At 38.5% G+C, this 21,580-nt stretch overlaps 1 protein-coding gene and 2 long non-coding RNA genes across 6 annotated transcripts in view; 2 read left to right on the top strand and 1 right to left on the bottom strand.

Moving 5' to 3' along the window:
- Nucleotides 1–12,293, top strand: part of LOC106730499 — a 38,662-nt gene extending 26,369 nt beyond the window's left edge. Inside the window, exons 5-6 of the long non-coding RNA XR_001366963.2 lie at nucleotides 8,975–9,074; nucleotides 12,070–12,293. This is a non-coding gene — a long non-coding RNA (uncharacterized LOC106730499). The remainder of the gene's footprint in view (nucleotides 1–8,974; nucleotides 9,075–12,069) is intronic.
- Nucleotides 898–21,171, bottom strand: LOC116662684. The gene is made up of 3 exons (XR_004318681.1): nucleotides 21,042–21,171; nucleotides 1,103–1,423; nucleotides 898–1,021 (listed from the first exon to the last, which is right to left on the bottom strand). It is a non-coding gene; the product is annotated as an uncharacterized LOC116662684 (long non-coding RNA).
- ZNF608 (zinc finger protein 608) overlaps nucleotides 18,817–21,580 on the top strand; it is a 101,122-nt gene continuing 98,358 nt past the window's right edge. For 2 of the 4 annotated variants that reach the window (XM_032476615.1, XM_032476618.1), the window contains exon 1: nucleotides 20,862–21,441. The gene's annotated coding sequence lies outside the window, so the exon portion shown is untranslated. Of the gene's footprint in view, nucleotides 19,110–20,861; nucleotides 21,442–21,580 lie in introns of those variants that run through there. The other 2 variants (XM_032476616.1, XM_032476619.1) reach the window with 2 other exon arrangements.

The following is a 21,580-nucleotide window of genomic DNA, read 5'->3' as shown; positions in this document are numbered from 1 at the left end:
AAATTAAGGGAGTCGGAGTAGAATATTCCGTAAGGTCTTTTCCGGCTAAAAAGATTTGATTCTAATTATGTAATATATTCTTTACTTCCATACTTGCTCAGGTTAGATTTTCAAATAATTTCTACTATAGCAAAACATTCAACCTCACTATTGTTTTATTAAATATTAAACTAACTGATCCAGATTGAACATTTGCTATTACGTTCTCATTGCAACATCTCCTATAGCTATCAGTTTCTGACATACTCTTAGGCTGATATGTATAGAACTGATTTGACTCCTCTGTCAATTCATACTGGAAATGCAATTTCAGTATATAATGTTAGTACATTTATTATACCTGTTTGTATGACCCATAGCAGTCAAGATGGGGTATCATCCAACTACAGGCTTACTTGATAGTTTCACTAGTCAACATATAAAATGAAAATGCATTGCTTTTATAGCTGGCTTTATGTTTTCAAAGTACATTCATACATATTAACTCCTATGACCCTCACAAACTAATGAGGTAAGCAGAGCAAGCCTCATTGTCCCAATTTATAACAAGAAAAACTAGGGCACAGCAGAAAACTTAAGTGGCTTGCCCTAGGCACCACAGTTGATTAGTGACATCTAGGACAGGAACGCGGGGTCCTAACACTGAATTCAGGGTTCTTTCCATGGTGCCTGTCCCCATTCACAGCCAGCTTGTTTATCTCACTAAGTGCTAATCATCAAGCCCTCTGCTGCTGTAAGGGATCTCTCCTACCCACCAACCACATCGCTTTATTTGTGCAGAATTAGTCAAGGAATTATTATATAAAATGTAAATACGTGTATATATAGGCACACACACACACATAGATATACACACATATGTATTTATATTCATGTGAAAAGCTGATACAGGTTATTTCCAGTTTTCCGTTTTAGATGCGATGTGTTGCTGGAGATAATAAAAATTCTTGCTGTGCTTGGCTTTATTGCCCTATTACCTCCTCTGGTCTGGATCTTAGTGTGGAAATCATCTCATAATCAGCTAAAAATAATAAGCAAATGCTAGGATTCTTGTGAAGAGTGGGTAGCATGACCGATAAGGGAAGCAGAGAAAAATACTTACCATTTGAACTGTGAAGTTCATTCTGTTTACAACCCTGAATGAACTGTTAGGTGAGATGTTTACTCTCGCCGACTTCCACTCACCTTCAGTTTTATTACTATAACACCAAGGGCCTTGGTATTCATCTCTTTCATCTTCAAAAGCCTAGATGTTTTAAAATGTTGTCCCATCTTCAATCTTCCATCACTCACCCCTTTCACACTAGTGAATCCTTCTATCATAGTAGTTGTCCTTCCATTGCTTTTGGTTTGCAGATTTTGTAAAATCAGATTTCATTTGTTTCCTGCTCAGTTGACTACCTGTCTAGTCACAGCTTAAACCCTGTAAAAGAAACATAAAAAGAGTAGAAAGTACCATATGTCCCCTTGAAGTATTGAAACACAAGGTATATTAAAGAAGGAACTAGAGAAAAAATATATGACAACCTACAGAAAACTGGACCGTGTAATACACACTGCAAAGAAATAGTGAAATCAGAGAAGTCACACATTATTTGAACTAGAAACCATGGTGGGTTTAGACTCACTTTTTAACCTTGGAAGAATTGTATGATTTGGATTATGGAAACCAGTGAAAGGAATAGTGCATTATAGGTACAGTCATATGATGTTGGTTTTAGGAAGATAGCACAGAATCACAGAAAGGTGGGGAGGAGGGGCTTTGGACTCTAGACCTGGTTCAGATTCAAGTTTCGTGTCTTCCTAGCTACAAGTAATAGGAGTTGCCATTTGAATGCCTATTTTGTACCAAGTATTATGTGACACTCATTATTTCATTTAATCCTCCAAATAACTTTGCCAGAGTTAGGATGCCTGACATGTAGTAAGAGCTCAATAAATGTTTGTTAAATTATTTAATACTAGAAGATGGTCCTTATTTTGTTTACAAGGAAGCCAAGGCTCAGAGAACTTATATTACTTGCACAAGATCACACAGCTCACAGTTACTTTTCTGGGTTGGTTATGGGTTAAATGAAATACTCTGGCTAAAGGTTTAGTACAATGCCTGGCACACAGAGAGCACTTAAATAAATATTAGGACAGAAAGTCTCACAGAAGTAAACTGATATGGGATGAAAAAGGAACAATAAGGAGAGCAGTAGCATAACTATTTTTGGATTTCCAGCAGTTTAAGGCAATGTGTTCAGAGTTGATAGAACTTCAAATGACCCATGTAAAGCAAATATTTGATGAGATGTTTGCTTTCATGCTCAGCCATGGCCACTGTTACTTAGTTTTTTTCTGTCTAATGATTTGAATCCTAAGCATGAAAGAGACAACTAAATGACTCTTCCTGGAATAACCTTTATTTTGCACATTTAACAATGGTTTAAGAATATTTTCTATAGGGGTATAAAATGTTGTTTGATACTCCCAACTCATATAATACCTTAATAACTCTTTGAAGTGTTGAAATCAAACCATAAGCTTTTTGAAAACGACCTAAGTATCCATAATTAGTCTGTTCAGGCTTCCATAACAAAATATCACAGACTGGGTGGTTTGTAAACAAGAGAAGTTTATATTCCACAGTCCTGGAGACTAGTAGTCCAAGATCAAGGTGCCACCAGTGGTGAGAGCCCACTTCCTCAATGAAGCACTTCCACCATGGTGGCTGTCCTTACTGTAACTGACCTGGCGGAAGGGCAAGCTGGCTCTCCAGGATTTCTTTTATAAGAGCACTAATCCCATTCATGAGGGCTCCAGCCTTATGACCTAATCACCTCCCATAGACCCCAGCTCCAATACAGTCACATTGGGCATTAGGATTTCAGCATATGAATCTGGGTGGGGGAGGACATAAATATCAGTCCATGGAATCCGTCAACTGGAGATGACATAATAAATTACAGTGTTTCCATCCAAAAGATATTATGCAGCCGTAAAAAGAATGAGATAATTTATATGTTACTGACATAAGATATTTATCATTTATTCTTTTTTTAATCATTTATTCTTAAATGAAAAAGTAGTTGCAGAAAAATTGGAATAGTGCAATTCCAGGTTTGGCAAGGACAAAACTACATATCATGTACATGCTTGTAAGTGCATGGGAAAAAGTTATGGAAAGGTACCTAGTAAACTACGGGGAGAAATTTCTACCAGAGTAGGGAGTCTGGTAGAGTGACAGGAAGCTTATGCCTTTTTACTTTATATACATTATGTATTGTATCCTCTTTTTTTTAAAGCTATTTAAGATGAGCATGATTATTTTTATTTCTTCAATTTAAAACTCAACAGGGATTATACCAAGATAGTGGCCTAAATATACTATATAACTCCCCTTACACCCTAAACTCCATTGAAATGATAGAAAATTGCCTTATTTACAAGGGCTGCAAAACAACATGGGTTGCCATGAGAGGACCATAGAGTTTGAGAAATTCCTGAAAGCTAGAAATCAGTGGCAAGAAGAAAGCTACTGCAGAGGTGGAAGCAGTAATCCCATCAATGACCTGCCAGGTTAAAGGTCGTGCGGAGTCCCAGCATGAGCCTCAGGGCACCTGAAGAACCACTTTGGAAAAAGCTGCACGAACAGGGTGCAACTCCTTGCTCCTTTGCCACATCGATGAACCGCAGGAAACAGATTATTACCCTCATTGCTTTTGAAACAAAACAAGAAACTGAAGTGAAGCCCTCTAGCATGTGAGTCCACGTCGGAGAGGAAGCCCTGCATAACACAAGGTCTGCTGAGTTGGGGGTTTGGGGGCGGGGTGTATGCGGGCTTCAACAGCGGGCCTTTCTTTTTATGTAGTACTTGCTACTAGAATAAAATCTTGGAATCTAAAAAACTAAAATAATATAAAAAAGAATAAAACCTTGAAGAGGGGTCCCTGAAGTGGGTGTTCTTACAGGTTTGCCCCCGAGACAGCACCTCAGGTAGCTTACGAATGCCAAGAGGAGCTTTCAGCCCAGAGGAGAAGCCAGGAGTATATTCTTCTTTCCCAGAGGGCGTGATAGCACCAGATATTTGAAGGAAAACATTTTGAAAAAGAGGCCTTGAATTCAGGAAACAGAAGAATGAAATCCTGGGGGAAAAGTCTCAAATAATAGAATTGTGTGTTTAAACTAGAAAAAAAATTAGTATTGTGAAAAATTCAAGAGCATATTCGTGAAAGAATAGGCTGATAGGAAAAAGGAACATTAAAATTTTCAGAAGTGAAAATTAGGATTATTGAGGGGGGAGGGACAAAGTAGCGACAATTTAGGGATTAACAGATGCAGACTACTATATATAAAATAGATAAGCAACAAGGATGTACTGTGTAGTACAGGGAATTTATAGCTGTTAGCTTGTTATAACATAATGGAATATAATCTGCAGAAATACCAAATCACTGCTGTACACCTGAAACTAATAACATATTTTAAACCAACTGTACTTCAATAAAATGTTATGATTATTGAAATAAAAATCCTCGATAAGAGAAGTAGTAGAATGGATATGATATGATCCAATCAAGGAGCAGAGACATTGATCCCAGTATCTCTACCAGAATGCAGGACAAAAGGACAGTGTGATGGGCTGAAATGTGTTTCCCCCCAAATTCATATGTCAAAAGACCGAACCAGTCACATAGTCAGAATATGACTATGTTTGGAGATATCGCCTTTAAAGAGGAAATTAAGGTTAAATTAGGTCATATGAGTGGGCCTTAGTGAAGTCTGACTGGTGTCCTTATAATAAGAGGAAATTTGAGCACACACAAAGACATACCAGGGATGCCTGCCCACAGAGGAGAGGCCATGGGAGGACACAGCAAGATGGCAGCCATCTGCAAGCCAAGGAGAGCGGCCTTGATCTTCCAGTCTCCAGAATTGTGAGAAAACAAAGTTCTGTAGTTTAAGCCATCCTGTCTGTGGTATTTTATTATGGCAGGCCTGGCAAACTAATCCAGACCAAAACATGGAAAGTATGAGAAGATAGTTAAGAAATACAGAAGATACAGCCAGAAGGTTTAGCATTTATTCACTAAGACTCCCAGATAGGTAGAACAGAGATAACGGAAGAAAGAACAGAAGCAAGACAAATTCTCAGAATTAGAGACAAATAAGAGTCTTGACAGAAGAGTTTCAGGTTTGCTAAGCAAGATTCATTTAAAAAACAGCCGTAAGTACACACATTGTGAAGTTTAACAAGTAAATCAGAAAAAAAGTGATGTGAGATTCTCTTTGAATACAGTAATGTATTTGCAACCAAAATGCACAGTGAGTTTGTTGTAGCCCAGCCAGCCTTTTTGACATCTTTTCTGTCTCCCATTGATAGAATCAAAGTTTAGAAGCTGCTTTCTACAGATCTCTTATTTCTTTTAAGTAAGGAAATTGAGCCTTAGAGAGATTAACTGGCTGGGTGTTTTTAAAGACATAGTTTCAAATTTTTGGACACTCTCTCAGAGACCCCCCTCCCCCAGATGGATCTCTGTTCCCTCCCTGTGAATCTGAGTGGGCCTGTGACTGCTTGGACTGAGACAGTTTGGCACGAGGGCAGCCAACTCTTCTAGGTTTCCCAGGACTCTCTGGGTTTTAGCACTGGAAAGCCCCCAAGAAACTCTTCAGAACTAGACAAAGCAGGATAGTTAGTGACCAGAGAAGTGAGTTAGGTGCCTTCTAAGGTTAAATCTTAAAATTCCGGGAAGCTATTACCGCATTCACTAGAAGACTCACTCTTGGAGCTCTGAGGTGTCATGTAAGGAGTTTGACTATCCTGAAGCTGCCATCTTGGAATGGCCAGGAGTAGGTGTTTAGATCAACAGTCCCAGCTGAGCTCAGCCCTCCAGGTATCTCCTCAAGGTGCCAGAAATGTGAGTGAAGCTGTCTAGGACCCTCTAGGCTAGCCCAGGCTCCAACTGAGTGCCACCAAGTAGCCTCTTTTGGTACCACATGGAACAGAAAGATTTATCAGCAAGGCCTGCTCTTATTACTGACCCTCAAAACCATTGAAATAGATTGGTTGTTATTTTAAGGCCCTAAGTTTGAGAGTTGCTTGTTACATAGCTGTAGATAATTAGAACAGTGGCTGAAATTATCAATAGATTCTCAGGTCTACGTCAGTTCTGATCCAGTGTCGGGTCTACCACAACTCAGCATTATGACTTTTTTTTTTCGTCCAGAATTTGTATAGATCCTCTTCTAAACTGAGACATAGCTTTCTAGGTATTACATACACTTATTGGTCTATAGTAAGTAGATGTTAAAGTAAACTGTCTTTTGAAAAAGGAATGCTTTTTTTTAAAAAAAAACATATTTCTGGCTCACAATATATTTTTATATCACTCTGCCTCTAATCAGGGAGGGAAACCTAGTAGTAATTTGAGCAGGGAAATTTTAATATAAATAGTTATTCAGTATAATGGGATTTTAGTAATGAGGGACTGGCTAGTAAGAAGTTAAGAGAACTTTAATGAATGTAAGAATAAAAGATATATAATATAATATCAGAAATAATACAATATAGTGTAGCTACTCTCCCTGGTGCTGAGAGAAAACACCCAAGGAAGAGTTCTCTGGTCCCTCACACTCAGAGCTGAAACCCAGATCTTTTGGAGACAACATGGCCTTGGCTCACTGGATGGCAAAGAAGTCTTTGTGGAGCCCTGCTAGCAGAACTTGCAGGAAATCTGCACCCTAAGGTGTTGGAGAAAGCTGTGCACAGGAAAGTATCTCATAAGAGGCATTTAGCTATGATACGAGTACCGGGCTGCCAGGGGAAGTTGCTGGTCACTGTGTACTGCAGGACCAGTGTATGCTGCGGAGCTTGGTGCTGGAGAAGCCATCCATGCTGCACGAACCTGCCAAGTGATGATACTAGAACCAGGATGCAAAACCCTTCCCTTCTGCAGTGTCTCTCCAGTGCCCTCTACTAACAAAATTTAACATTGTGCCAGCTGGCAAGAAAATCTATTTAAAGGCTCAGATCTACTTTTACCAAGTTGGCAAAAAGGGTAAATTCAGAGCTGAGTGGCTAAAAAAAGATAACTGACAGTTATTATGAAATATGCATCAAGATTTCGCTTTATCATGTCTGGAACTTCTCATATCAAGTTCTATAAAGGATTATCCAGATGTTTCCAAAAGTGAATATTTTAGATAGGGATGGTCATATGCTGAAATATCAAACTCATTTTCCAATCATAATTTTTATGTGAATACCATTTTGTAGAGTACCAAACCATTAAATGTTGTTTCCAAAATTATTATTAAAAGCCCCGTTAGTGATGGTAAATAGGCATAAGATTTCTTTTTAAGGATGTTGGGGCTATTCTAAAATTAGATGTGATGGTTGAAAAATTCTGTAAATATACTAAAATTCATTGAATTTTACACTTAAAATGGGTGAGTCTTATGGTACATAAATTCTATCTCAATAGAATTTTTTTTTAAATAGACCCTGTATACTCAACTTTTCAAATGGAGAAATAGACAATACATATTTAAAGATCTGAGAAATGCTAGGTAACCTATTTTTCCACTGCTAATTCATTTAATAATTTTAATACTGTTATCAGATATTATACGCATATCCAGTACCCACATTTTTTCCTTTTTATAATATTTTTTCCTGAGCTACAGTATTTTACGACGCCTATAAATCTTTTCTGATTTTTCTTAAAAATGATATACCAGTCCCAATGATTTTTTTCCATCAGAACATCTTTGAATGTTTTGGGAAATATTTTTAGAATATTTTGTATAATCATCTTTAGATACAGTTTGATTCTATTGGCAACAAAATGATATTTATTATCCTAGGAACTTCTTTCTTACTTCGAATTTATTCTATTGAATTTAAATAAATTTTCTGAGATGGCTGCTAAGGTTGCAGATTATTTTTGCTTTATTTTCTTCTTGAAACAGTCTCATCTTGGAAGTTTTGTTTGTGACCTGGGGTTCTAACTACCTCGGTGCTAGAACTGTAAATCCTGGGCCCTGTTTTCTAATACTGACCTATGCCTCTGCTAAGGAATATAGGGAGTCCATTACTTGGTTCCTCATTTCTAGAATGTAGAGGTTAATGACTTTGTAGAATTAGGTTCATCCCTAAGTGACCATCCAACTTTTTAAGAAATTTTGAAAATAAAATATAAAAAATGGGTCCTTTTCAAGAATGACCCAATAAGTTTATTTTTTGTATCATCAACTCTATCACAGTGTCTGCAATATAAGTGGTATTTAATAAATGATATTTAAGTAAATGCATAAAATAATGTTACAAAATAAACCAGTGAGATTTGATGAGAGCATCTGCATTTTGTATTGAAGCCAGTGCCTGAAATATGGATCAATGACAAACATTCACTTTGGGCTTACAGATAGCTCTAAGTACAGAAGCCTTTTACCTTAGACACATGTGACCCAGTGGGATGTAAAGTTGGACCATAGAGAAAAGCCCCGAAGTTCCTTCTTATTTTTATCCTCTAAACCCTGTTAAGAAACGGGGAGACCAATTTACAATGATACACTCATTAAATGTTTTGTACTTTGACAAGATAAATCTGTTCTACTATCCCAAGATTTTTCTGGATATACTGAATTATTAACAGCTCTAGGTGTCTGAATAAAAAATTCTAATCATCTCAGCCTCTGGTCCATGAGCTATTTGACATCTACTGCCTGCTAGGACTGTCCTGATGTCCTAGGACAGCACTGATGTCCTTATGCTGCTGCTGCACGAGGGGCAGTCACCTTGTTCAAGCAGCTCCCCAAGTCTCTACTTACTCCCTCCACTTTGAGTTTTCTGTGCTAGAAATATTTGTACATAATGGATGGTCTTACTGTTGACACAACTGAGTGGTCTTCCTCCCTGTCCCTCCTTTCTCAGCTAGGATTTGTGTCCATCAGTGAACCTCTAAAACCCTAACTCCTCTCTCTACAGATGCCTTTCTCTCAAAATGGATGTTGAAAGCTGTTTCACATTAACAACAGTAAAAGTCTCCTCCCACACGTAGAAGTCTACTCATGTATAGAAGTGCGGGGTAAGTTCATTAATTTCTTCAAACTACCCTTCTCTATTCCTTTTCAACAGCAAGCTTCTAAAAAGAGTGGGCTTCATTCGATCTTTCCATTTGCTCCCCTCTATTTCTGTCCTGAACCCGCTGGTTTTTGCTACCATTTTGCTTATGTTGCTCTTTCTATGATCACTAAGTCTTTCCCCCTAGTAAAAACCAATGGAGGCTTTTTCAGTCTCACACTAACTTGATTACCCTCATGCATTTGGAATTGTTGATAATGCTCTCCTTCTCAGATGTATCCCTGACCTGTTGGTTTTTTGTTTTTTTTTTTTAATCTCTCTGCTCACTCATTCATCATTCAAATAGTTACATTTTCTGCTGCAAATTTCAATGTTGGTGTTCTCCAGGGAGACCATTTTTGACCCTATGTTCTGTTTGTTGACATTAACTTTGGCTTCAATCGACATGTTTTCATTCATAAAGAGCTATCATTCAACAGGTTTTCATTCATAAAGACCTCTCCCTGCTCTGGTTAGTTTATTTAATTTGGCTGTAGTAGGTTCCTGTAGAAATTGTACTTTCTAAGTTGAGAGCTTTTAAGTTCAGAGTTGGCTTATTGCATATTTATTGTTGTCATTTGTCCACTAAATATACTTGTTGACTTGAATATTATTTCAAGACACCTTGAGCTGCTCATTAACCATTATGATCCCCTACATTTTGGGGGAATCTTTTCTACTGTCCCCCATGTAGAAGTTCGATATAAGTTTATTAAATTAACAAAATTTTTTGAACATTTGATTCCAAGAACTCTGCCAGGCATCATGGATGATGGATGATATAATTCATTTATTAGTTTCTGGTCCTTTTCTGACTACCTTTTCTTTATATATATAAATATGACTGTAAATTAACTTATAGGAGTTTCAAGAGTTTTCCATAGGTGTACTAAAGCTAGGTCATTCATTGCCTTGTGATAAATTTAAACTCTTCTTCATAGGGGATAAAGGCTGTCCTCCAGTCCAGTCTGGCTGAGAGCACCCTTTTATACATTATAAAAGGCCGCCCTTTCTCAGGCTGATGCAGTTCAGTGCCAGGGCACCTAGCTTGGTGAGCAAAGCATGAGCTGGATGCCAGCTTCCATTGCTCCCTCACCAGAACACCTCTGTGTGGGTTCATAATGGCCCCATCTAAAGTAAGGCTGCAACCTCAAGCCCGACCTCCATTCCTCCCCCTCAGGGTCCCTGTGACCTAACGGAGCTGGACTAGCACTGCTGTTCTGTTCTTTTTGCCTCTCCATCTGTGCTCATTGTGTCTCCTCTTCCTGGTGTGGTCTTCCCTCCACCTCCGTCCTACTGTGGGACCACAGTCTGACCTCCTTCTGCCCTAGGGCCTATGCTCATTCCTTACATAACACTAGCTCTTCTCCAAAGGAATGCTTCTTGTACTTACTATCCTAAACTAAGTCCTTTCTGGAGTTTGGCAAGTGTCTTATCTCAGCTATGAAATCTGAAGCATCTCTAGAACAGAGATGATGTATTATTCCTCTTTGTATCTTCTGTGAACCTGTATAACACAATAGAAGTTTGTTGAATGAATATCCCAAGCTGAATCACAGGAAATGAGTTAATATTTGTAAAATGCTTAGCACAGTGCCTTTCCCAGAGTAAGTGCTATACAGGTGTTTGTTAAGTAAAATTAAAGGTTGATAGGACATGAGTTTGGATTTGAGAGGACTGTTGTTATTATAATTAATGATAATTGTGTCCATAATTTATTAATAGACTCAGAAATACTTTCCTCTTTTATCACTGGACTTTCAGTAATGTGGAACCGTAGATAGAAACATTGCTTTCTTTTTATATTCTGTTCCTTTTTCTAATTACATATCATTTCTCTCACAGTGATAGTTAAATCTCATTATATTTAATGATTTATCCATTTTCTGCTATAACAGTTTTATCAGTGACTCCTTGTGTTATAATCTCATTATTTCACAAAATTATACCCTATTTGTTAAGAATAGTAGCTGTTACCATGATTTCATCTTCTTCAGTGCTCTTTTTAATCTCAGTGTCATAGCCTTCTTTGTGAAAAGATTAAACATTTTTCCCTTCATTTAGTCTAATTCTGTTCAATGTGGCTTATATATAGCGTCTTTCACTATATTTGCTATTTTATTTAAAGAATTTAATTCTGTGTCTGAACTGTTGGCTTCATTTCTACAACTCAATTTCTTTGAATAAGATAGAAAACATGCACTGAAGAAATCTAAATTACCAAAGTTTTTCTTTCTCCCAGTGTGTAATATACTTGTAATGAAATATTAAATCTTCATTTCTTAATTTCTATTGAGTATATTTCTATATGGGATTTATTTTTTTCCTTCCTTATTGAAATATAGTTTATATAGAAAGTTACAAAGAGTTCAAATAGTCTCCCAAGTGCATATTGAAAATATAAATAGAACATTACAGATTTTTACCATATATGGCCCAGCAAGTGAATTTGACCTAAAACAAACAAACAAACAAAACAGTGAGTAAACAAATGGTAGGAAGCAAGTATAATCTGCTGCTTGTTTGTATACACAGCATTATCCTTTGAGACAATTTTACCCTATTGGGTTAACGCCAAAAATGTTCCAAGGCCAAGGAATAAATTGTGTTTCTGAATAGCTCTTCCTTCTCTAAGACCTAGTAGATTTATTTCTTTCACTTTTATTAGAGAAATTCCCAAATATATATGTGTGTATTACATAAAGAATATTATGATCCAGTGTATATATATATTGCTAGTCTCAAAAATGAGCAGTAATGTCATTTTTAACCTCACTCTGCTACCCATTATAGTAATTTTTTAAATATTTTACATTCACTGTTGTCTGGAGCCATGTTTTGGTGGCAGTCAAGGGCAGTGGTTAAGCATCCACACTCAGGCTGGGCTTCCTACATTAAATCTTGGCTCCCCCAAGATTTGGCTTTGCTACTTGAAAAAGCTTATTTTTTCTCTGTCTCAGTTTCCTCATCTGATGATGACACCTCAGGGGGCAGCTATGAAGATTAAATGAATCAACACATATGAAGAATTAAGAAGAGATTTCTGGAACATGGTAGGTCACAGATATATTTCCTATTATTATTCGCTATCTTAAATTAGAACCCTATTTTAAGTTTGAAAAAGTTGTGTATGCTTACGGCATTCATGGATTTGGGGGGGATAACCATGTAAATTTTAAACAATTTAAAAAATTATAGATAAGATGCCTTAATTATGAATAAATATATTTTTTCTCCTTTGCTCCTAGATGTGGTTTGACATGACTACTTTTCAGTATTAAACTAGAAGTGTTTTAATTTCATATTTTAAGTTTTTTAAATCTCAGAGGAAAAAATTCTAGTTGGGATAGTGTTTAAGATGTAAAAATTAAAGCACATGTCAGAACAATTTGTTAATTTAACTTTTGTGGGAGTTCCTCTAAAATCAAAGGAAACACCACAAGAACCCACAGACACAGAAAACGTTGCAATAGCATTAGAAGAGTGGGGACAGTATAGCTCAGTGGCAGAGTGCATGCTTAGCATGCACGAGGTCTTAGGTTCAACCCTCAATACCTCCATTAAATAGATAAATAAACCTAATTACCGGCCCCCCCAAAGAAAAAACAAAGCACAAGTGAAGGATTAAAAAAATATTGTGAGCTATCTTTAAAAAAAAAAAAGGAAACTATGGTTAAAAGAAATGTCGCCGTACTTTAACTTTTATTTGTAGCAAATCCCAAATATGATCATTACATTTTAAATGTGCTTAAAAACAAAGCAAAACAAAACAAACAAACCAACAAAAAAAACCAAGGTTCTTCCCTGGATGATTTTAAGAGTCTTGAAAAAGGAAGACACAAGGAAAGAAAAGAAAGGAAAAGAAACAAAAAGGTGATTAAAATGTTTTTGGAAGGAGAGGGTCCATAGAGCAGGCTGGCTTGCAGTGCACGTGGAGCTATAGAGAAACCTGAACATACTGGCCCAGGAGTCAGCCAATCAGAAGGCTGAGAACCATATTTCCATAATGATGATTGGCTGGTGGACTGGTGGCTCAGCTGAGCTGAGGATGGGACGGAAATGCTCTGCTGAGAAATAGCAAAACAACTTTCTGGCTTTCTGTTGTTTATTGCATATTCTCCAAATGATTGTAGTGATTCATCCTTTAGGAAAGCTTGTTTTGAAAACAAAAGAGGCACAGTTGTTCACAACAAAAGTGATACTCAGCAGCCAAGGAACTGAGTATAAATGTACTCTTTTATTTTTCTTTAAAATAAACTTAAGTCTCCTGATTTTTTTCTAACCAAGTGTGTTAAGACTTCCAAGGAGATACCTAAGGGTTTAATTTAAATTACAATTTTGACCGGGGTTACGATTTCTGATAAGCATCATCTTTGCTTTATGAATCTGTCAGCTTTGTGAAATATGCACAAATATAATGTAGTTTGTAAAGTGTGGGAAAATTCTTAAGTCCTAGGACCAAAAGTATATGAAATTCTCTGACAATTAAGGGGATTCTGCTAATCTCCAAAAGAAAGCTCTATTAGGAAATCTTTTTATTGCAATCTATATGAAAGCAAGATACATTTACCTGTGTATTTGGTGTTATTCTCACAAACGTTTACACATATCTAAAAATCCACAGTCATTAAGTCATAGTGATTTTTTAAAATGACAAGAGGAAAGGGGAAAATGGGAGGCAAGGTGGAAAGATGGAGCAGAACACGGCTGTACCCTGCTGCCTTTTGGCCCTCTCCTGCTTGTTGGTTTGTGTTTTGTTTTAGTTGTTGTTTTACAATCAAATAGAGCAATGACAACATTTCACGTCCTCGTTTTAAACGTTGGTCTTACATTCATTCTTTCCACAAACCATCTTTCTGGAAATGAGAATAATTCCATAATGCAGATTAAGCAGAAGTATTTTTCAATCTTTCCCAGTGACCATTCCTTGGCTAGCTAACAGACCAGCCACTCAGAAGCAATTTTCTTCAGGCTGAAATTATGTGCTGACCGTAGCAGATCACTTCCCATAATAACCCTTCCCCCACCCAATGCTAAATACAATCTGTCTCCTACTCACTGTAATAACGTGCAAATGACTGTAATTTTGCAGACAAGAAACAGCCCAAAGTGAAACGTGTCTAAACAGAGGTCGATTTGAAAAATCAGGGCTATTACCTAAATCTGTAAAATACATATTGTAATAAAACCAACAACAGCAATCTCCAATAAGTAGTTTTTTAAAAATGTAGCTTGTGTTTTGATCTTCATTATGCACCCGGTCTCCACTGGCATAAAAGAAAAATCCTTTTCCAGAAATGGTTTCATTACATGCGATGAAAATTGCCTTACTTTGCTAACTGATCTGCAGTCCTTGCTTGGGCATCGGTTCAGATATAGTAGCACACACCACACTGTAAGGGCTGGGCCAAGGGGAGGTAAAATTTCAGACACTTAACACTGACCTACATCGCGTTCTCTCCATGTGAGCAGTATACAAATGCTTTCCTTTAGAAGAATGTGCTGCTTTGCAATATTTTACTGGGTTCCCTAGGACTACATGGCATAAAAGGGACATGATTTGCTGCTTTTCCTTTGGGATTATTTTCAGCTTGAGGATTGGGAGGAGGAATGGATAGATACCTGTACATAAAGGGAAAAGCTCCTCCTTCTTTAACAATACATTTCTTCATTATTAAATTTATTGTAGCCATGAATTGGAGCATGGAAAATGTGCTTTATATCATTTCAATTTGTTTAAGCAAAACTATGTTAGAAAGATTTTTGGAGATAGATAGACATTGTTCTCCTTCCTTGGATGTAGGGTCCCTCTGTTCCACTCTAAGGAGCTTAAATGGCATGTGAACTAATAGGGCAAGGAAATGACCTGAAAAGTTAACACAGCTTAGTGTTATAACATTATACAATGTGTGTAAATGTCTATATTCACAAAATGTATATCAGAATGTCTGAGAATCTTCCACGATGAGTCCATGGCAGGGTGAACACCATAGGTGTCTTTCTTCCCTAGCGCCCCCCCCCCCCCGGCACCCCTCGTAGGATCTGAAATATTTCTGTGCTGGGTCCTCTCTCTCCACTTGACATCTGCTTCTTGGCACTTTACTTTGGTCCTTTGATACTTCAGGATATTGCAAAAACGACCAATGTTTGACCAAGAACACTGCTTATCTCTTTTTGGGGACAATTGTCTAGAGATGGATCCTCCACAGAAACTTGAATTGGATTTAGTAAACATGTATGAAAAGGCAGAGAGAGTTTCCTCTGAAAGACCTTTCCTAGGTAGGAAGTTAGGAGATTACTCCTAGGTAAAGGGAAGAATGGTCTAGTGTTTGTGTGGGTGTCTTAATAAATCACCAACTCCATTTTCCCTAAAAACCCAGTCAGGTCACCTCCCCACAGCAATGAGGCAGGTCTGTTGATAAACAACCCCAGACAGATAAAGAGTCTTTCTTCACAATCTTCTTGGGCAGCCAGGTTTCTCGTTATGTCCAAATTAAGTTCCTTTTCCCATAAATTAAGCCCATTTCCAGGTAGGTTTTAATTTTTATAACTTTGCTTTCTGCTTTTCCCCTTGGTCTTGAGTAACTCTCTAGTGTCAAGGTTGGCATAGATTTAGAAAAGCCACAGCCAGGTATAGGCTCCCTTCCAAAAAAAAATTCAAGAAGTTATTTCTGATCCTTAATAATATACCACAAATCAGAGGAAACGACACTGAAGAAAGACCACCGTGTTTTCCTGTTAGTGCCTGAAGCCTCTGGCCGCCTCAGCATTGAGCTCTCTGTCCTTAAAAAGGGGTAAAAGTCTTGTGCCAGGACCTTTTAATGACCTAGTAATTGAAGCAGTATGTGCAGGGGCAGAGCTGGTGGTGGTGGTTATTGGAGGTGGGATAGCATTCTCTAACTGCTCCCTTTACACTATCCTTGTGCTCCTCCCACACCTTCACTCCTCCTAGACTCCTTTCCAGACAGTTCCTCCCCTCTACCACATCTCTGAGTAGCCAGGCACTAAAATGTGAAATTACAGAGTATGCATATTATACGAGAGTGTACTAGTATGGTCAAGTATACACATGTAGACATTAGTTCTCGGACTTGTATGCTCCCTGTTATTCTGGTAAGAGATGAAGATAACATTTTCTTCTCTGAAATATGGTAGAACTTCCCAATTTTGTGAGGGGAGTAGCTCTGATTTTCTAAGCCAGTAGTTAATTATCTTCGTTTCATTCATCAATTAGCTGATAGCCCTCTGCTGTCTCTTGATTGGCCCCTTTGTCAAACAAAACAAAACAAACACGCACAAAGCCAGCATAACAATTCTTGCTGATTCAAGTCTCTTGGCAGAACTTGGAGGGCAGGAGGTGGGGGTGGGGTGCAAATGGAGGGTGGAGATGTTGGTATGGAAGGAAAATGCTTTAGTTTATCAAAAATGGTTTGGGTTAAAGATGTGATTGAATTGGTCATACGCCTCTATCTTTGACCGAGTGGGGTTTATTAAAAAGGTTTAAGAATTAGGGTTAGTTGTTGAAGTTAAGGTTAGATTAGATTATTTAAGTATTAAGAAGCCCAAACTTGGTTTTAGTTACACTAAATCTATGCTGCAGACCCTGTGATTTGCTTTTTCCAAGGAAGTGTGTTGGAGGAGCGCTTCTACCTTTTCGAACTTTATCAGGTCTTTCCAAGTCCAGTTGTTTTAAGAGCTAATCATTGATTTTTCCAAGCTGATATAACATATGGGATAGCCAGGGGCTTCTAAAGGCTGAAATGTAGGTGATACTCCAGGGACACAGGAAGTGCCTAAGAATGATCTGGTCCTTTGAGGGACCACTCGTCTAAAAGAAGACAAGTTAAAAATTAATGTGTATCTCCCATTATCAGTGGGACACACACAAATGGTAAAATCTGTACATTCAAAAATATAAAACAAATATCAAAGTTAAAATAGAGGAGAATTTTATTTGTTAATGTGTGGCTTTGATTTGAATGTCAGTCTATTTAGGAAGTTGGAAGGACTAGTATAGACTGCATTCCTCTAGTTTATATACCCCAGTGAAGGATGGAAACTGCTGTATATTACTATTTGCAGCATCAAATCTAGTTCATCTTGGGTAGTGAAACAACTAATTGGCATTTTTAAAAAAATGAACTAAATATACTGAAAGCTCAAACACGAATCAATAGACATTATTTAAAACATGTGACATAAATATTTTTATTGATCCGCAAAGTCATCGCTGAATATTTACATCATAAGCTACCTTCTGCTAGCTCTAATTCACTTTGTATGTCCATTTGACTCAGTTAAGACACATTCTTAAATTGCAATTGTCATGTGGAAATTACAAAGCCAGTGGTACTGGGTCTTTAAAACTTGGGATCATGACGCTTTCAAATATATTCAGAGTACCCTTTGACTTAAAATTTTCCATATTACAGCTCCTAAAAGTGATGGAAAATAACGATGAAAAATTAAAACTTAAAGTACTCTAAAGGCTTAATGTATATAAATACATTAGCTTAAGTATATTAGCTGTTACAGGACAATGCTGAACTTGTTATTTCATATTAACCTATCTTGTCCTGTGACCTCAGAGTCTCATTAACTTGGTTGGCATTTGTCCTACAATAAATTCTAAAATATTTTTGTGTTCTTGGTGGATTGCACCGTGCAGGGTTCAGAGGACTTTTACACCCGCCTCTCCCCGATAGTGTTAAAGATTTGGGGTAAGGGGAACTCTCAGAATCGCTTGGTTTAATAATAGTACTGGAACTATTTAACGAGTTAATCTTCCTAGTGTATTTATCTCCCCTAAATAGATTTTTTTTTTTTAAATGAGGCTGGCCCGAGGTGTTAATATTGTTGGTTGGGACCTTATTTTATTTTATTTTATTTTGGAGCTGCTGAGGACAAGGTGGAAAAGCTTTGTTACTGATTCCAGGGAAGAACCTTTCACGTAGTGGTGGTTAAATGGTTGCCAGCGTTCACACTTCATTGCTTGTGGACCAGAAGACTGGAAACAAAAGGGTTACTTGTTTCCCCACCACCGCTTTCACCCGTAGATCGATTTTTCTTATTTAATCAGCGAGTAAAATGAGAGACACAGGGAAAAAAAAAAATTGGAAGAAGGGTAAAGTGGTGGGGGAGGGTTGAAAGCTAGAAGCTGCAATACAGAAAATCAGTCTTGGGAGTTCGCGCTGCCGAATCCTTGCAACGCGGAAGGGAAGCCAGCACAACACTTCGTACGGCCAGCCTCCCTTCTCTCCAAGCTACGCGCTAGTGGCTCATTTGGCTTCCCTCAGCCACCGAGCGATCACATACATTATTTCCCCCAAGATAACACAATCAAACTTGTATTTACCGACATCCTCTCCTCGCAGCCTGTTTGAGATTTGTTTTAATAAATAAGTGTTTTATGTGAATGATGTAGTAATTGAAACGGGCGCACCATTTTTTTTTTTCCATCTTACTGCAGGAGGTTCCTCAACCCCAATCTGGTTGGAAAATAAAACGCTTTGTCTCCACAACCACCCCCCACCGCACCCCCACCCGCTCTCAGTGTGTGTTTTATACGTGTGTATATCTCAACCCCCTACAGTAGCCAAGAGAAAGCAGCTAGCCAATGAGAGAGCCCAGTTTCATAAAAGCTGCTCTCTGATTGGCCGGATGAGAAAGGGCAATGGGAACAAAGAAAAGTCCCTTTCAGGTATAGAGGCTGAGAGCTCCTTTTGCTCCACTCCCCCTGTGTGTGTTGTGTTTCAGTCCTGATTTCAGTGTTGCAGAACAAGCTTGTGTGTGTGCACCAGGGGGATTTTTCTTTTCTTTTCTTTTCTTTTTTAATTTTTGCTTTTATAAAAAATACACAGGACGGTCTGTGACATTTGATGGTCCATCTTCTTTAATAATAAATTTGTTGAAGAGATTATAATTTCCAAAATAAAGCGGCTGCAACCAAACACATTCAATGCAGTTAGAAGGAAAAGGTCAACTCGATCCAATACAGACCGTAAGTACGGTTGCGTGGTGTGTCTCTATATAGCACTTAGCGGGGACTTCATGCAGGGGAATGTGCGAGTTTTATGCATTGAAATGAGGAACTAGTTACAGGGTTTGGCTTTTGCATTGAGAACAACAACCCAAGAAGGGTGAATTTTTATTCAGAGGAGGGTGAAGCATTTGTAACTTCTTCACACAAATTAAGCTTGACTGGGCACTCGGGGTAACTTAGAGTAAATTACCTTTTGGGCTCTAACCCAAGGAGAATAAAAGTGACACAGTTACAAATCCTGATATGCAGTGTCCATTCTCTAGCGCACCTCACTCCTCCCTCTCCTATCCTAGCTGGGCAGGACCCTTTTCCAAACCGAGCCAGGAAAATGGGGGCAAGGGCAGAACAAGTTGATTTCTGTCTCTTGTCACATCTAGTGCCCAATAATTTAATATTAAACAAGGGAATAGTCACCCATTACATGTAATGGTTATAATTACCATTTTCCACCTCCTTAAAAAAGCAAGCAGCAAAAACACCATTAAGGAAAAAAAAAAAGCCCCACCCAACCCAAACAAACCCACAAATAGTAACAATGGTGTGTTTATTACAGGACCTGGCTTGGGAGCTAGCAAAATGTTTTTCTTTGTTTAAGACATGACGGGGGTGGGGGTCCCTAAAATCCAAGTAGCTTGGCCGTGCCCTCCCCCCTCGCCTAGTCGTCCCCATCCCTGGCCCCTTGGGAAAACCGACAAATTGGAGATAAGTTGAGGAAAGGTTTATAAGGTGTTTCTTTAAAACATCTGCTTTGCTCTTGTGCTCATTACATTTCACTCCTTCCGAACTTCCGAGAGCCTAGATCTGCGAGAAATGTTTCACATTCATAACTTGTAGCTGCTCCCACTGCAAGGGGGGGGGGTGGCGGGGTGGGGGGAGAGTGTGTGCAGGGGGAGGGGAGAGACCTTCAGCTTTTTTTTAAAGACCAGATCAGTATTTTCTTGATACGCTTGTCACCATTTTTGTTCTCACGACAACCAATTGAGCCCTTGATCCTCACGTGATGTGAAAGGCTTGCACTGTAACAAAATCGCTCCTTTTAGATGGTTGGTTGTTGCTAACTCACCCATCCCCCTCTCCCAGCCCCGACATTTCCAGCAAAGCGACTCTCCACTTCCAATCCATCAACAATTCATTACTGCTTTTAGCTTCCAAACGCCAGCTAATTAAAAATACTAAGCCAAGCTCCGGGGCCATCTGACTAAACACAGGAGGGGGTGGCTGAGGGAGGAGGAGGAGAGAAAAATAAGTAAAAGGGAGACGCACCGTTTGCCGCGACTATAAATGGGAAAAACTGTCCTGAAAAAGGTCGCCTTAGAAAAAAATCTTTTTTTTTTGACTCTAATTATCGAATTACCACATGACTGATTGGCTTGAGCGACAGCGGATTTTTTTTCCCCCTCAGGGACTATACTAGGAACTCGGTTCCTTTTTCTTGAAACAACATAAAACAGGAAAACATCACATCCTTTAGGTTTCGAAGACTGAACCAATTTTAAACGCCGTTATTTCCCCCACCCTGCCGCTCCCCGCCCCGAGCGAATGCTGTTATAACTGGTTTATCAGTTCACTGAATCATCTGCTTAACCCCCCCCTTCTTTTTCTCCTCTAGCTCGTTTTCTCATCCCACCCTTTCCTCCTCCTCTTCCCCACTCCATAACTGACCCCCCCCCCCACGTCCCCCTCCTTTCCTCTTAAGTTAGTTCAAGAAATCAAATCTGTCAGGACGGGCGGAAAAATGCCACTTCCCAACTAACAGGCGGAATCCAGCCCAGATTTTCAGTCCTTTCTTCTTATTCTTTCTTCCCTTTCACTAATTTATCCCGATGTTAGCACATTCTGTCTTGTTACTAGCGGACGCCTGTAGGTTTGCTACATGGGATCATTACTTACTGATCACGGTGACTCTGAAGTCTGGAACTGAAGGCGGAATGAGAAGTTGGGAAAACTTTTTTCTCTAAGCTCTCTCTTTTTTAAAAACTATTATTCTCGATGCTTGTTAAGAGGGAAAAAAACCCTTTGGTGCTTCTGTTGTGAATGTGAAACATTATCTTCCAGCTGTACAGTGACACATTTTTTTAAGGAGAAAAGGACTGATCCGTTTGCCAAAAGGGGGGGTGGGGAGGTGGAATAATGTTATCGAGTGATTATTCTGGCTGAGATGTGTTATTTGGTTCCTTCCTTCTTGATCATTTGGTGTTTAAGTAAAATGAGGCACAGGCTTGTTTGCCGAGTGGAGTGGGAAAGGCATTTTGATTTGCTGGCCTAATTAAAAAATGATAAAGGATTAAAGGTAAGCAATGTCTGTGTGTGTGTGTGTGTATGTATATTTATTTATTTTTTCTTGACAATCAACTGTTAAAAAGGGGCTGATCCCTTTTAAAACCGTTTTAACTGATCTTTGTCAAACACACACTCATTTGCGGTCATTG

This window comes from Camelus ferus, chromosome 3 (genome assembly GCF_009834535.1).
Source record: "Camelus ferus isolate YT-003-E chromosome 3, BCGSAC_Cfer_1.0, whole genome shotgun sequence".
NCBI classification, from domain to species: domain Eukaryota; kingdom Metazoa; phylum Chordata; class Mammalia; order Artiodactyla; family Camelidae; genus Camelus; species Camelus ferus.
Note: the sequence above shows the minus strand (reverse complement) of the source record. Positions and strands in the feature narration are given on the sequence as shown.